Source organism: Neopsephotus bourkii, unplaced genomic scaffold, assembly GCF_033783945.1.
Source record: "Neopsephotus bourkii isolate Nb327-2 ecotype Australia unplaced genomic scaffold, CSIRO-AGI_Nbou_v1 NB_1589, whole genome shotgun sequence".
NCBI classification, from domain to species: domain Eukaryota; kingdom Metazoa; phylum Chordata; class Aves; order Psittaciformes; family Psittacidae; genus Neopsephotus; species Neopsephotus bourkii.
In genome coordinates this window covers 6,078,127-6,095,059 of record NW_026902065.1, presented here as the reverse complement: position 1 = coordinate 6,095,059, position 16,933 = coordinate 6,078,127, and the positions used below count along the sequence as shown (strand labels likewise).

Below are 16,933 nucleotides of genomic sequence, written 5' to 3'. Positions count from 1 at the left end.
TCCTCTCTGGGCACATCAAAAACATCCTCATCCAACTTCATTATTTTTATCAACTGTACTCATACTTGATGTTCATTCTGGCCTGAATTTTTTTTCCTGAGTATCTCCAACACCCTTGCACTGCTTAATGGGGGCTCCCTGGGAAGCAGAATTATAGGAGACCCTTTTCTAGCCAACCCTCCTGGGGGCTGCAGCAGAAAGCAGGGGCAGCTCTCAGTGTGGTCCACAGTTTGGAAATGCACTGTGAGAAACTGGAATCAGCAGTCTGGTTCCTCTTGGCCATTCTGTTGGTAGGATGGAAGCTAAAACAGCAGACCTTGGGAATTGGATTTACCCTCAACCTCCTCTGATCTCTGGAAGCAAAAGGCGAGTGTTTTCTGAGCTGGCAGGAGCAAATATGACAGCAAAGGAGAAATGAGAGAGGAAAGTGAATGAAGGGCTCTGCACAGAGGTGACACCCTTGAGGGCAGAGCTGGATAGTTGGGCCCTTGGTCTTGACCTCGCTATTTGTGGCTGGACACAGGCAGCAGGGAGGCAATAAAAGGTTTTTTATTTAAGGTGCTGACACTTCAAGACAAAATGAGAAAGAGAGGTGCTAAAAGAAAACCACATTGCTTTTCATTTCTCTGTCCTCCCTCTTCCTCCTTAAATGTTATGGGATGAACTCACTCAATTTAAGTACTTGTCAGTGAAGTCTGATGGGACCATCACAAGCCATCCTCAGTGCCTTTGGGAACACTGCCTGAACGCCAAGCACTGGAAGCCACCCTGGCACTGCCTGGGGGTACAGCACAGCTCCCCTCTGTTTTCTCCTCTTTACTCATGCTCACTGGGCAGTGATCCTACTGCATGACCTCCTGCACCCCTGTTTGTGAGTCCTGCAAGGCTGTGCTGCAGGAACACACTCAGTGTTCAACAACAGATGAGCACGTTATTAATGTGTGACTTGAACCTAGCTCTGCAGAGAAGTTGCAAGGATGGTGAAAATTAATTGGTTGCTGCTGGCAAAATGATGCAAAGGGACTGCTTAGTACAGGCTGGGACTATGCTGCGTTTGCAGCAGCACTTCCTTAGTAGTCTTTGCAATAAGCTGTTGCAGATATTGACCTCCATCCCTGCCTACTGGTGGGCAAAGCAAGGCAGCCAGGGGGGTTGCAAGGTTTCTTGCAAGGCCGTTCAGGATGGTGCTATTGGAGAAGGGGGAAAAGCCTGGCTGATTGCCAGGCTTCCCTCAGGGCCATCTTCCTGTCTCTGCAGATGTTCCAGCTTGCCAGGTTTAGCTTGGGAGCATTTAGATCCTGCCTCAGACAACATGAATCTCCACTCTGATCGTGAATGTTTCCATATCATCTGCCCTGATGGGCATCTCTTTGGGGCTCAGACCCAGAATGAAGATCTCAACAACTGCAGAGCCTCCTGGCCAAAAGGAAGAACTGCCATGATGCACCTTTGCCAGGAACAGCAATGACGGCTGCGGTGGGGAAAGGTGTCACCCAGGACACAGAGCTGCTGCGGCCACCTGAGACCACTGGCTCGGCCTCCCTGGAAACTGAGCATCTTTACAGAAAAAGCTGAACTCTGAACATACTATTTTTATCCTGGTTTCCTAAGGAAATGAATGTTCTGTCACTTCATGTCTGCCCATCTGTCCCCATCAACCCTTGAATCCCCTGGCTACTTGCAGTCAGTATCTGGAAAGAGATGAGAAGTGTGAGGTAATGCATGAATCTCCATCTGACAGAAGGGAAGGGAGGGAGGACTCAGCAGTCACCTGTTCTGTTTAAAAGCTTCTTATAAACCTCAGCACATGGTATTTTTTTGCTGCAAACATGGTGGGTAGAGAACTCCTAAAGGGAACAAGGTATGTTGAATGAAGCAGAAACTGCAGCATGTCAGACAGGCACCCCAAGTATGAAACTGAAAAGTTGAGGTTTTGTTCAGTGCACGGAGCAACTTATTTCAGTCTCAGCCTCCTTTTCTCTAACAGGTTTGCAGGAAGATTATAACAAAACATAGCTAAAAAGGAGGAAATACACCTTGCGAAGATGGATATTTGGTTTTGTTCCATGTTTTACCTACTAGTTGAGGATGTGTGTGTCTGCATGTGTGCATGCTGTGTGTGCTCACTTGGAGTTTATTTAGCCCTCGGAAGACATTAAAGTACTAAGCAGCTTTCTGTGCAGGGTTGTTTCAAATATATATGGCCAACTCCAAGTGCCAGCTGTGGCTATGAAGACTTTACCTGTGCATTTTATTCCCTGCTCTCACTCTTTGCCTGCTTCTGCTTTTCCAAATGACATGCTCCTTATGGCAGGGTTTATTTCTCCCTTTATGTTCCTGGCACGCACTGTGAGCGTTGCTGTGAACAGTTAGCATAAGCCAAAGCAAGATCTGTAGTGCTTCTGGTTCTCTGTTTAATACCTTCCAAAATACTCACCATCACCTTTGACTGAAAGGGTTGTCTCTGGGGAGCTGAGCAGGGGGGAGATGATTGCCCAGAGCTTAGACTCTGTGACCTGTCTCCAGCTTTATCTGCTGGCAGTACAGCTCTCAGGCCAGTGGGCCTGCCCTTTGGCCACCAACTCATTTCCTGGTAAAGAGCTGAGCTCCATCAGAGGGCTTTGCTATCACAACCAACGCAGCCTTCATTCTGAGCAGCCAGCTCCAGGTGAGGTCCTCGCCTCCGGGTGATAGCCACTTTGAATTTCAGAACTGAGAAAACCAAGGGTTTATCTGAGAATAGGAAGAAATCACAGGAAATTAAGCAGTCAAAGGGGAAGCTCATTTTCTCACAGATAATTCACGGACAGCCTTTGCAAGTGAATGGCAAATGCAGGAGAGCAGAGAGAGGGTGGCCGAGACATGCTGGAGACCCTTTGGCAAGCATGGGCCCTGCATGCTAAGCTTTGGGGTAGCAGCAGCCTTGTCTACTCCTGGCTGGTGGTAGGCTGACTTCTTTGGCGTGGGTTAGCAGGCTGATAAAGTCATAGCTGAGCTGGCATAGTTCTTCCACTTCTGTCTGATGCAAATGAACAAGAGCACACTCCCCCTGAGCAGGGAGGCAGCAAAAAATGTAGTAAATGCAGCTTTTGAGGTGGTCTGCTTTTGGTCTCTGCAGGAAAAGAGCTCAGCCATGACTCTTTAGAGGGCCCCTGGGGAAGAGCCTGATAATGTAATGGAATAATGAGTGTCGAGCTTTGAAAGCATTTCATTACGAGCATCCTCACCCCATGCAGCACCAGTCTGCTGCAGTTATCATGTGCTTTTGACAAGAAAGGTCACCGTGAGATTAGCCTGCCTCTGAAACAAAGCGGTTGCATTTCAGTGCGAGGGTCTTCACTCCACTGCAGGCAGAAAGCATTAACAGATACCCAAAGCAAAGGGAAAACTGCGCTTTGGGGTGCTACTTAGGGGCAGAGCAAAGGATTTCACTGCTCTTAAGAACAGGAGTTGTTGCCTCTCTGTTCAACCTGCCGAGGCCCCACTGTGTCACAGAGGAAGCCGATGGGTATCTTTCTCTCTCCTAAACCTAATTCTTAAAATACTCACTACTTTCCTTCCCAAGTGAGTAGTTACTTCCCTTCATGACCAGGTAGAGTCTTGAATAGATGGAGGTACCTTTGAGGGCAATGGTGCTAATTCACAGTGGGATTCTGACCACGAGAGATGAGCACTTCTGCTATAGTTCCCAAACTGTGAGCTGCTGAGTGCGGATGCCTGGCAAGATGGGGAGATAAGGCAGCCTCAGCTCTTGCCTTCCCGACTGAGATAGCCTGACAAGGGCACAGCAAGCCGCTGCTCTGCCATGGGCGGCTTGTGTGATGTTGAGTTGTTCAAATCCCTCTGTTCTCTGCTTCCTATGTGGTGAGCTACAGCTAATGAGTCTTCCCTTCTCTTGCTCACTGCCTGCTTTGTCTAGCTGGGTTGCAGGCTCCTGGGCAGTGCTATGGCATTACCTGGTGTCGCCTCTCATGCCAGAGGGCCGGACCCCCATAAGGAAGCAAAGCAAAGCACCACTGAGCTGACAGCAGCAGGGCTGGGCAGCCTGAACACTGCAGGGAGCAACAGTGCGAGTTAACATTGCGAGTTAACATTCAGCCCTCACAGGGCTAATGCAACCCTGGTGTTCTATGCACAAATATTCCCTGATGTCAGGCCACTCTCTTTCTGCAGCACAGGCCCTTCCATGACAGTGTCTGTAGCTCAGCCTTCAAAGAGCAGCCAGCTCCTTCCATTTGTGCTCTTCTTCCCCCTTCCCCATATAGGTGCTGAGCAGCTAAATCCTCTGATCCGGCAGCCACGCTCCCGAAGCCTTCCCTGCCATCACTGCCATGAGACAGGGCACCTGCTTTCTGCCCTGCAACAAAGCGAGCTCTGCAGGATTCCATTTTTAGCACCAATGAATCACATTGTCTCTGCTCGTGGCAGAGAGCAAAGACCTTAGCAGCCCCTGGGTATTTGCTGGTTTCACTGAGCAGGCAGGGATGGCTGGGTGGGCAGCTGTGCCAGGCAGCAGAAGCAAGAAGATGAGAGTTTTAATTGAAGGGGTTTTACTTCTTCATGGTGCTGAATATGCCACTGTACAGCTTTAACTCCCTTCATTTGTCTTGGGGGGGGTTTGCCAGGTTCTGCACCCTCCAGCAAGCTCTTTCCCCTCTTACTCTGTGCTTTATTTGTGTAAGCGCGGGTAATACAAGTGATATCACTCGGAATGTGGCAAGATTTCTCACTTCCTCAGCCATTAGTGACAGGGAAGAGGTCAAGGAACACATGCTAGTACCAGTGAGGTTTTTGACAGAGAATTCACTCTTGCTGTCCTCCCTTCAGACCCTTCATTTGGGTCCTTGTTGTAGCTGATATTTTAGACAGCACCTCTTTGGGGACAGGAAGGACTCCATCCTGAGAACTGCAGTAGATAGGTTGGTTGTTGTTGCTGCAGCCCAAAGTCTGTCACTAAAAACCAGTCAGCTTGGGAAAAACCATCAGCGAGAAGAATGTGCCAGGCACTTTCTGGCAGGATGTTTAGGTGCCTCCTACTTTTTGACTGTCAGACCTTGATAGGTACAGCTGCTCAATCAGGAAAAAAAAAGCAGCCAACACTGGCAATTTCAATATTTAACACCATTCCCAACAAAATAATTGTGGTTTAAAAATACCTTTCCAGTTGTTTTTTTTTTTTTAATAATATAGCTCAAGGTAATTAATTTAAAAGCCATTGATTGAAAGATAAAAAAGTTGTGCTTTTCTCTTAGACCTACTCTTGCTTTTCCTCTGCTTGCACACTCTAAAGCACTTTTGTCCATTTCTTTTACTTTCCTTCTACACATTTTGCCTAGTTTTTATACCTTTACAGTTGTTACGAATGCCCTGATCTTTAGGTGCTCAATGTGAGGCACATGCAGCCCAACTCTAGTTGCACACTCAAAGCTGTGTAGAAAATGCCTGTTTGATTTGTTACTGTTGGCCTGAGGATGCAAGTGCAATGAGGAAGTACTAAGATGAGTGCAGGGTTGTACTTGCCAAGTTGCCCAAAGCCTTTACAGCTGAGCACTAAAACCCCAAAAGGCTATATTTCATACTCACTTTCATTTCTTTATTTACTAGGGGAAGGTAGGTGATAATCTACTGGGATGTCTCTATACAATTCACAGACTTCTAGACGTTAAGTGGCCACAGAAAGGTATTAATGAAAGAACCTTCAAAAGCCATCTGGTCCAACCCCAGTGCAATGAGCAGGGACATCTCCAACTAGATCAGGTTGCCCAGAACCACATCCAGCCTGGCCTTCAGTGTCTCCAGGGATGCAGCATCTTACAGTGTTTCTGATCAGAAGCCATATAATCATTATTACTAGTGTTTTGAAAAGAGCATTTCCAGTGCTTTTCCAGTGCCCCAGTGGTCAGAGGCCACCCACCTTCCAGTTCTGCTCTTTGTCCTTCTTCCTTCAGCGGAGGAAGGGGATGGTGAGAGGTGCCCAGCCCCACTCCCAACACAAGCAGACACAGCCCTTAAAACACACAACATGATTTTTTTATTTGTTTAATCAGTTTACATTCCACAACTGACAGTTTACTTATTTATTCTTTAATTTTCCATGAACAAGTTGTTTAGTTAGTTACCAGACAAGATTTTAATTGATGGAAATACAGTCTTCTGTGCCGATCTGGATAAAACCAAAACCAAACCAAATCAAAACAAAAGGAAAACTGTAAGATGTAGCCAGTTTTTTTGGCAAAGTCCTATGATGCTTTCTGCGACTTTTGTCTGTTCAAAGTTACAGGGGTTTGCTCACTTTCCCTGTTGGTTCCCTGATCTCAACCCTGCCACTAAATGATCCTTCAGGGCAACAGTCCTGCAAACACCGATGCCCGTGCACAAACACCCGTGTGTCTGCAGATTAGCACCTTAAAGTAACAGAACAAGAAGTTAGGGGTTGTTTCACGTTTAAACAACTTCTGTTCACCTCTTCTCAAACAGATTACAGGAAGGAATGGAAAAGTACAATACACTTGATAAGATGCTGCATTACTTGTGAAATCAGCCACCACACTCACATCTTACCAGAGCGACCTATCACAATAGTCAGTTGTTGCTGATGTGTTGTTAGCACCGATGGCCACAGGAGCCACTTTGCTTCTTGTAGCAGCACAGGAGTCCAAACCTCGCAGGACAAGCCACTCTTGAATACTTGTGACAACTGGATGTTGCTACCCAAAACTCATTAAACTGTGCACAGATTGGCTAAAAAGTGCTCCACTTGGTTGAGAGGCTGCATACACAGTCCAAATATCCTTGACAATGCTTGAAAGATAATGAGAAATGGCCACATTTTTGGATTTTCAAAATATGTTGATGTTTAATATATTTTAATGTAATTCCCAATCTAGCAAAGCAATTAGGCATGTGCCTAGCTTGAAGCATGGCAATAGCATCATTAACGGAACATTCATGCTTGGAATTAAGCATGTGCTTCATGGGATCAAAGCTCTGTAGCAGTGCTCTGATGAAGTCAGGATCCTGAGTGTCCTAATCCTGGCTTTCACCTTTATAGCCACCGCAGATTTGGATAAACCAGTTACGGTCTGGGTTTTCAAGAGTGCTGAAAACAGAAGGCTCCACCTGCAACTAGCAGAAATTCCAAGGGGGCATCAAACCACTGAACATCAGGTCTTTTCTCAGGTTTTTGGCTTCCCATCTCTAAAATGGCTATAATAACTACATACCTCCGACAGGTCTGGTGGGACTCGTAGCACTTTCTGAAGACAAAACATGCCAAATAAATGCACCGTATCAATCCATTTCTCTGAGTATGCCTGAGTATTGTGGCATTCTAGGTTTTTTCTAATCCAGCTTTGTTATGTGTGTGCTGCGCTTAGAGGAAACATAAACATCTGGCCAAGATGCATTCACATGATGAATGTCTTCTACCAGTTATATTATTTTACTTGGGAATGTCCTAGAAAAGTGCTGACATGCTTCAATTCACAAGCATTTAAGTAAATTATTATCCTAAGCCTCCCAAACTGTAAATTAGAGACAGTGATGATTTCAGCTTTTGTCATCTCCAAAGGATGGTTATAGGAATTGGTTCATTTCTTCTAAACAAAAAAATATGCTTTTCCTTAAGGAATAAAAGGACCAGTGTGGGAACCAAGGAAGGGTAAGCCTCTAAAACCTTTTGGCTAGTGTGGTAGCTCATGGCTAGGGTAAATATCACTTGGGGCAGAAGAAATCCTAAAGAGCAAATACCTGCATGAGATGCAGTTGCTGTGGATGGGGGAGAGTCCAGTGAGTCTGATTTTTCACTGACCCTTGTGCAAACCGCTGATGCCTTCACATAGGCTTGTTTTGCCATGCCTACACCTATTTGCCATAGGAGTGTGCGATGGCGTAAGTGTGAGTCAGTGAGAAGTCAGATCCAGACTTTGAACTGTCCAAGTTGCTCATGAAGCATGGTGCGAGTTTGCAAGGCAAGGTGATAGTTTAGCTCTCTGATGTGAGATGGCCACGTGAGCTCCACCCATCTTCCTGCCTATCCCCTAGGATCCCTCCAGTGCCAGGCATTGTTGCTGTCCCTGGCGAGGCTTCCTGCTGCAGGGTCACAGGAGTAGTTATGGCTTTTGGTAGGAGGTGAGACTTTTTTTTTAAGAGAAAGTGTAGAATTATCCAAGAAGATAATCCAAGAGCAGCACGGGGGTGAGAGGCCAGGGAGGCCCCTCTTGGCAAGCTGCACCCTTGGCAAAGTCAGTCCAGCTGGGAGGAGAGTGCAGGATGGACACATAGGGCTGCTGTAAAGAATGAGAAAGAAAGATAAACTGGGACAGAGCCACCCTTTAGAGCCTCTTCCCATTTGATGTTGAACATTATCACCTTTTAAAAAGAGGTTTCCTTTGACAGTAAAACTCTGAAAAGTCTGCAAGAGCCTCATGGGACACAGTGAGTTGACAGCTAAAAGAGCAACCTTTGAGAGTCCTACATTCTAGGACCCTCACCACTCCTCTCACAGAGACGGAGGGAAGGAGGGCAGTGATGAGAATTTAGGACCCTTCTGACAAGTCTTTCAGAAAATGGATCTGCATCCTTATATTTGATTTATCCTCAAGCTACTCTTCATTTCCAGAGCTCACTCTTAAAGCCTTTATTTCTTTTTCACAGACATTTCAAATAACAAAGCAGTCACATATGCAAGAGTTGGTATGGAATAGGATTTAGAGAAATGTGTCTTTACAGGAAGCATCTCTATGTTCTCACACAGAGGGAGGAAAAGGAAGAAAGGGAGATATATCTGACTCCTCAAAAAAAGGAAAGGGAGAACAGGAGAAAAATGTCAGGATGAAACAGTACAGTTTGGTCACGGTGTTACCATGCTGGAAAATAGCGTGATCCCTGGAACTCAGTTTTATCTTCCACTTTCTAGCTAAAGTCTTTCCCTAAGTACTGATACAAAGTGTTGAATCCTTTCTTTACAGGTCCCTGCAGGGCAGCTAAAGTCCGTCTTGTCATAACCCTAACCATATTTTTTAAAATCAAGTTGTTCTGAGAGATAGGTGAAGATCGTCAACTCACTGACGTATACTTAGCTGTAGGAATAAGTAGTAGTGACCATATGTTGGTTCACTTAGCCCTCGAGTTTCCAGAAATCAGTTTAATTCTCCCACTCCTCTGGCTGTGTCTCTTTTATTCAGGTGAAATATGGGAATGCACAAGATCTCCAAAGTTCTTATACTGGATTAAATTGCTGGTCCCTTCAGACAGACTCAATATGCAATTCCAAAGTTTCGCTCTGAGAGACTCTCACCATAAGATGGAGACGTATGTTCAGCCTTGTCAGAGCAGCTTTCTGAATACAGTCACAGTTCATTTGCTTGTTTAGTCTTCAGTTTAGTGTTTCTGAGGAAAACTATAATCCCAACAATAAGGGATGAAATTGCAATCACTTTCATCTCCGTACAAGCTGCCTGTAAAGCAGTTATCATCATTGAAAAAACCCATGAAACTACCCAAACTGTACCTTGGAGGAGAATTTTTTGGTTATTACTACCAGCTAGATCACTTTTTACAGGCAAGTTTGGGGATGGAGCAGGAAAGTAACCTTTGAACAGCTCAGCCATTCAAATGTTTAGGATATAAATTCACTCTTTGAAGTGCTTCAGTAATGCCCAAGACTGGCAGAGAAGGATGAAGAGGTCAGACCAGAGATCTCTGACCTCCATCACTAGGACCACAAGGAATTCACCTTAAATGCAGTTTCTAGGGGTTGGGGCAAACACTATTCTTTGCAGTCATTTTGGAGTTTGGGAGGGGAAGCCTGCCATGAACATCTCCTTTTGTTCCAACAGTGAACAATGAATACCTGTGTTTTGCATGGTGATCCAGGCCATGTGTCTGAAGCACAGGGCCATGGCTAATCCCCATATGGATGCTCTTCTGCACTAAGTCCCCGATTCATCTCACCAGGATTTAAGATCTTTTAAGATCTTGGGAACACCCAAGATAGGTGAGTGGTCACTCTATGGAGCAAGAGAGAGCTCCTAAAGCCATCTTAGATGTCAGTTTCACTGGTTTACCATCTAGAAGCAACTTTCTTTACCTATACAAGGATTATTCATTACCTATACAAGAAATGAAAAGAGATGAGCTTGTTAACATAAAGAGCTCAGTTAAGTGCTTAAGGTTAATGAGGACGAATGCAGGTCAGAAAATCCAGGCCTTAGTGTAGCTTGACTTCATCCACAAAGATGCTCCACACAAACATACACCGGTGCAGAAGAACAGCATTCATACAAAGGGCCTCTTAATAAAGAGTGAGTGTGCTGAGAGAGCTAATGTGGAACAGAAATTGTGCTGTTGGCTTTTTCAGTCCATTTCTTTTTCTTAAAGAAGCCCTTGAAATTAAGTCTCATGTATTCACGACTGGATATACGTGTTTGGATATGCATGCTGCTGGCTTTAGTGGGACACAGTGGCAGAATAAGGATTTTCCTGGGAAATAGAACTTTTTCATTTGTTTCAATTTAAATCTGAGATACATGAGGATTGTGAAAAAGAAACAGTCCTTTGCCTGAAATTCTGTACATCAACCTCACCTTATCTCAGGCAATCATGAAGCTATAGACATTGTTCATAGAGTTACAAATATATATACATATATACACATATATACATGTATATGTGTGTCAGCCTAGGGGCTAGATTTACCACTGCCTTATTCCAGCCACACACAAGTGTAATGGTTGTTTTTTACAAAAACAGATTGGTATAAAGTTGGAGTGACCTAGCAGTTACTGTTCCTGTGTCTATGCAAAACATCAAAAGTGGGCTAACATACAAGTACAGCCCCCTTACCTAATTCCCCTCATCACATATACTCATAAATAGGATCCAGTCTTACAGTTGTTAATGAAGCAAATTTCCCATTGATTCCAATGATCTATAATCAAAGGGAATTTTACTTGAGAAAGAACTGAAAGTTCAAGCCCATTTTAGGTACAGTGTACAGCTTTGAAAGTTGTAAAGTCTATCCTACTAGGCCTTAAAAAGCTTTAAAAAAATCCAAGTTAGTGCAGAAAAATATCTTCAAAAGTCCCCAAATATGTTTTTATGTGTAAAGTGGGGGAAATTTTGTCCTGCAAAAGATCAAATAGCAAATACATAAAGGTAAACAATCTAAGTGATGAAATTGCCAAATAAAAATAGCAAAAAGTTTAAGTTAGAGGTCTGTGACTGTTGTTCATGCCCAGGACTTATAAATGATTCAGCACGCTCTAACTGAATGGTCAAAGGGTGCATTTTCGTTGTTCTGATTACTTGAACCTTTTCCTTACAATCTATATTGTCAATGAATAGCCTTTCTTAAAAAAATACAGCCTTAAGTCCAACAGTCAGATGAAAACTGTTCTTGAGATAAAAAGTCACGAAAGCTTAAGCCAATTAGGAGCATATATGTTTGGGGGTTTTAAATATGTGGGTACCAAAGGCATATAGCATTTTACTCCTACTCACTGCCTAAGGAAAACTGGATGCTGAAGCTCTTTTGTGGAGCTGGCCCCAGGAGACTGAGCCATACCTGATTCATGCTCTTTGGTGTCTAACATAACTTCGAAACTGGGGCAAAACCCGCGGGTGACACAGTTTTTTGAAGGCTTGGCTGTTAATCTCATCCACAGCAGAATCACTGTTACTGTTTGCATATTTCTGACCAACTGGCAAAATAACGAGGCTGCTTGAAGGAATTGCCTTTACAGAGATATTCCTATGCCATGCTGCCACAGGTAGGGCTCAGAGCCATGGGACGCGGAGCTCCCTGCTGTGCTGAGCAGCATTAACTGCAGTTTTCATGCTGCTGACAGCCCACACCAGCCCTCTGCAGAGGACAGACTCAGGTGGTGTCCTGCCAGGGCGCTGCCTCTCAGCACAGCAGGATTTGTACACCAGAGGATCATAAACATTTCTGATTTGGAAGTGATATGGTGTGATTTGTTCTCCTGTGGCTGAGGCCATCTGTGTTAGAGAAGCACCTTGCAACAGCAGGTTACAAGAATCAATCTTATGAATACCAAGGCTGGCCTGACGGGACTTCGTTTTCCCTCAGCCTTACTCAGGAAGTGATGCCTGTATGTATTTCACATGAGTGATTAGTACCAGGGTCTGTAGCACTACAAGGTAGGAAGGACTCTGGGTCACAACTGAAGGCAGGTAGGACTTGTGGACACAACTGCATTTTTTGGAGGTAGGATGGCTAGCTCAAGGATTGACTGGATCAGCAGCAGCTCCATCGAAACCAACACTGAAGAGAACTGACGGTCAGCTCTGGAGTCTTGCTGCAGTGTTTCAGGGTGTTTCTGCCCTGAGCTGTTCACTGCCTCCCTTTCTGGGGGATGTATCTGCCCAAAGCAAAATGGGCAGAAAGAAACATATATTTGTGTCATCTCATCTGCTTCCTTTCCCCTGCATCTCTGGGATCAGAACAATACTGGCAACACTTTGTTACATATCCAAATACATTTTGATGGTGAATACCCAAATGGTCCCAGTTACACTGTGCTTCCCCGTGTCTCTTCAGCAGATAGTTTCCATGTGTTTTGCATGCACAACCTAGCACAGACACAGATAGCATCTGAATTGCACTCTAACTCCTGAGTTAATTATAAAAGAATAGAAAAGAAATGATCATGCTGCATTTTGCCATGTATTTCCTCTCTGTGTAGTACACATATTCACAGGTTACTAGCACCCACATCATGTGGGATGTGCATGTGTGTGTGTCTAGGGAAGGAGGGGAGCGAGGGTGCCCATGTATATACATCCTACGCAAGAAAACGTTTGAAGTCACTTTCTGCCACTCTGCAGGAATGTTAATCGGTGAAGGAAAATATAACAGTGCAGTCCTAGGATGGTCTGACAATTCCTGCTGTTGATGCTGTGGGCGACATTGGATCGTCCTCACGTAATTCTACCAGTGCTCGTCAATTCTGACCTATAGCAACTGCTGTTAGGTTTCCTTTTTTTGTTCCCTCACCTTCCCTGGAGATAATCTATCTAAGCCTCTGTTATTTTCATTGCAAATCTTCCCTGAGCAAGGAAGGACGACAGATCTGTGATTCTGAAGTGCTTTACTAGAGGTGACCACCATTTCATTTTCCTCTTGTGGCCTATATTGAGGCAATCATCTAGGCTTTCTCCAAGTTAAATCCTAAACACGTGTAAGGCATACTGTAATTAAATTGACAGCATTGTACCAGGCTCCAAAAGGAAAGGTAGTATCTGACAACTATTTAAAGCCAAAGATTAGATATAGTGTGTAAGCACGCATTTAAATTTCAGTGTTAACCCAGACAGCACTAAAACATTTTCTAAGGCACCTGATCCAAAACCCACTGGAGCCAATGGGAAGCTTTCTAATGGACTTCAACAGACTATGGAACAGATGCATTATATTCCTGGTTATAACTCCAAACAGTAGGGCTATAAGTTTTGAGATAAGCCCTGTCTTCATGAGTTTTTGGTTTAGACTGTCAGAATCAAGACTGTATAGATCTGGCCTGGAGTTTGTGATCAAACTTTAGGCTTTTTTGAAACTGAGTTCCTGACCTTGGAAATTCATCCATCAGTAATCTTTACATGCTGTTTGTGCTTCACGCACGCTCTTTACTCTTTGTCTCTCAGTGGCGCCTGGCAATCATTCAGAGCTGTCTCAGTTTTTCACCTTGAGTCTTCCCTTGCTGGCTGGGTGAGCACAGCAGTATGGGCCATGAAAAAGCACAAAACCTGGGGGCAATGAAATGCGGTGCTGGTTTGTGTGAATGTGCCTGAGCACTCCTACAGCCCTTCTAGGCTTATGTAGAGACACACAGAAGAAAGAGCCCGAACAATGTATGTCTTTATTTAAGCTATACTTGGTAACATATTATTTCCTCTCCATTTCACTGCTGGCAGTTAGCTTGGCACTCAAGAATTAAGGACAGATTACAGTGATTTTCTTCTGAGCTCTGTTTATCAGTGGGCTCCAGGGATGAGCCTGATTTGGTGGTGCTGCATAGTGGGTAAATGGACAGCCGTGGAGACACAGTCTTCCAGAAACCCTTAGGAATCTGAGATACCCTCTGCATATCAATCCTCTCCCTCACCAACGCTGTTTTGTTCACCATCCAATGAACTGCATAGCTAACATGCCACAGTTGAAAGTGGTCCCAAATGACTTGCATCTACAGGAAAGCAGAATACCCGAACTCTCACAATTTTCTCCTTAGACGATGAACATCCTCTGTTTGGAGGACTTTGAGGCTTTTTTTGTGTTTGGTTTGTGAGGGTTTTTTGGTTGGTTGGGTTTTTTTTCTTCCATTTGTTACTGCAGCTGAAATAACATTTAAAACAGTAATTGCAATTTTTCAGAAGCAATATTTCAGAGAAATTGCTCTGGTCACTGGTGGTTTGTGATCCACTTGTGACTGCCCCTGGGATAGAATGAAAGGCAAAAAATCCCAACTAGAAATATAACCGGAGGGGCTCTACTATTTAGATCAGGGAAGATCAGTTGTGTGCTTGCAGAGAGGGAGAAGAGAGAGATGATATATACAGGTGGCCATTATGAGTCAGAAATTTTAACACACTTCAAGCTTTAGCTTGAAGAAGAGGGTGTCCTATACAGTACATGAGATTCAGAGCACATGTACTCCTGCCATGTAGCCCCGTCACGTATGTAGTGCTCCCAGCAGAGACGGACAGCAAATCCCCTGTAGCTAACTCACTGCGGTCACAGGACAACTTCACTGTACTATAACTGAATCACCACATGCAAAATCTCAGCCTACAGATCACAATGGGTTGAGACAATTCATCCTGTGTCCCTGGGACTTGTATTTTATGACATCTGTGTTCTTTGCAGTCAAGTTCCTCTGTGGTCTCTGGAGCATAGAGATATGTTGTCCCAGCAGTGCAACATGAAAGTCCATGGGAAGGAAAGAGCCTCTTGCCTACGGACCCTGCGTTCCCACCTCCCAGAAAGGGAGACCAAACACACCCTGATGTATCAGGCTAGGACAAGAATGTCACTTTGTCTACAAGGGGAGGATAAGAAGAGAAGAGTGGGGGCTGGACTCTGCAGGAAGCTGAACATCATCCAGGAAAGCAGATTCTTAACTTTAAGCATATGAACAGCCTACTGAAGTTGAGGTGATTAGTCACATGCTCCAAGTAAAGAACATGCTTAGGCGCTTTGCCAGAGCAGGTCTGAGGAATGGGGTCACGCCGTTTAATGCTGGGATCACAGCTAACATGTCTAATTAACTACTCCTCAAACAGAAAAACACACACTCATCAAAAAGCTTGAATCTTTGTTCAGAAAGACAATTCAAAGCCTCCCCAGAATGCAGAAACTCAGACTAGATGTGAGTGTGCTTTGGCTCAGGATAGATGGAGACTAACCATCACAAATTTGGATCTGCATGTTATTTTGAGTCAACCCTTTTCTAAAGATGAGCCTGAGCCAACAGAAAGCTGTGAGCCCCATGTAAGAGTACTGAAACACACAGAGCTCCTCCCAGTTCTGTGAGTAGCATGGGGGGAAATTCACAGTATCCCAAGGGGGTTTTGCTCTTACCTGAGGCAAGGACAAGAGAACTGGTGTTTGGAGAAATGGTCCCTTTGGGGATCCAGTTTGAAACTAAGGTAACAGGATCATCTGCTGCTTCAGACACTCCTATAGTTTTTAAGATACTCCATAGCCACACAGGCCTTACAGAGCCTATGCTATAGCAAGTGGAAAATCACAGAATTGGCCCAAAGATCCAGGGTTAACACTTTTCTGTTGTAAATAAAAATAATCATAACCCTCTTCCACCATTGCCACACACAGACAAACATACAGGCTCATATACAGCTTGTAAACCAACACCAGAGAAGGCAAGAACACCATCAAGGCAGAACTATTTGTGCCAGCTGCAGAAAGCAAGGAAAGCTTTGAGAATCCTTAAAACAGCAAAATAATGTCAATTTCTTTACATCTTGCTGTAATACCACTTTCAAAACTGTATCTCTATAAGAAGACACCCAAACAGTCACAGATTGCAAAAGAATACATCATCACAGGAGCTCTCACGCTGCTTTCCATGCCACAGGGCCTGGAGGTGGACTCCAACCAGATACCTCTGTGACATTTAGTTTACCTGGGTCACTCCAGGTATCTGTGTTCACATGAAACACCTTCCCTATCACACTTGGCACTGCAGAGGAGCAAGGAAGTTTGCATTCAAAGGTGGTTTAATGAAAGTTATTATTTTCCTAAAGCATTAATATCTTAATGGGAAGTTAGGTTTTTTTTTGAAAAACCTACTTTTTTCATACTTCAAAAAATTTCTGAATGTTTTTATAGTTCTTATTTGGTTTTCATTTATGGATTTTCTGCTTTCAGGTTTCATTTTGCTTTCCAAGAGCTGTTTAGTGTTAATTTCCTTCTCCTGTTCAACAGTAATTCATCAGCCTCCTTACCTAGTAGGCACTTGCACAGTCAAATGGTTTCAAAGGTTTTCAAAACCACTCTATTTGAAAACCCTGCCAGGAAAAAAAACACCAACAAACCAAAACCCCAAACCTTCCCTAATCAACTTAAAAAGGAAGCCTCTTCAAAAAGCTTGCATTTTCAACATGAATAAATAAATACTTTCTCTGGTCACACTGAATGGAAAATGAAATGAAACTTCAGTTGTCAGGGGTGGCACTTCAATGGCAACACACTGACTTGTCAGATGGCACTGGCATGTCTGGGGAGTTTGTAGAATAGGGAAAACAAAAGCTAGGTGGCTGGGCAAGAGTGAAAAAAACCCAAATCTACCTTACTCCAACATGACCTCCAGAAACTTCATTCATTTGGGCACTGTTAATAAAGCAAGAACAAGACACAAGGTGTAACAGGGAGGGAAGCAGGGCTGGCAGGGGA

General features: G+C 44.2%; 1 protein-coding gene and 1 long non-coding RNA gene across 3 annotated transcripts in view; both read right to left on the bottom strand.

The window, feature by feature from the left end:
• TMEM178B (transmembrane protein 178B) overlaps positions 1-16,933 on the bottom strand; it is a 243,491-nt gene that overhangs the window by 8,407 nt on the left and 218,151 nt on the right. The window lies entirely within an intron of this gene.
• Positions 6,009-16,581, bottom strand: LOC133222355 (uncharacterized). The gene is made up of 2 exons (XR_009728277.1): positions 12,469-16,581; positions 6,009-12,436 (listed from the first exon to the last, which is right to left on the bottom strand). It is a non-coding gene; the product is annotated as an uncharacterized LOC133222355 (long non-coding RNA).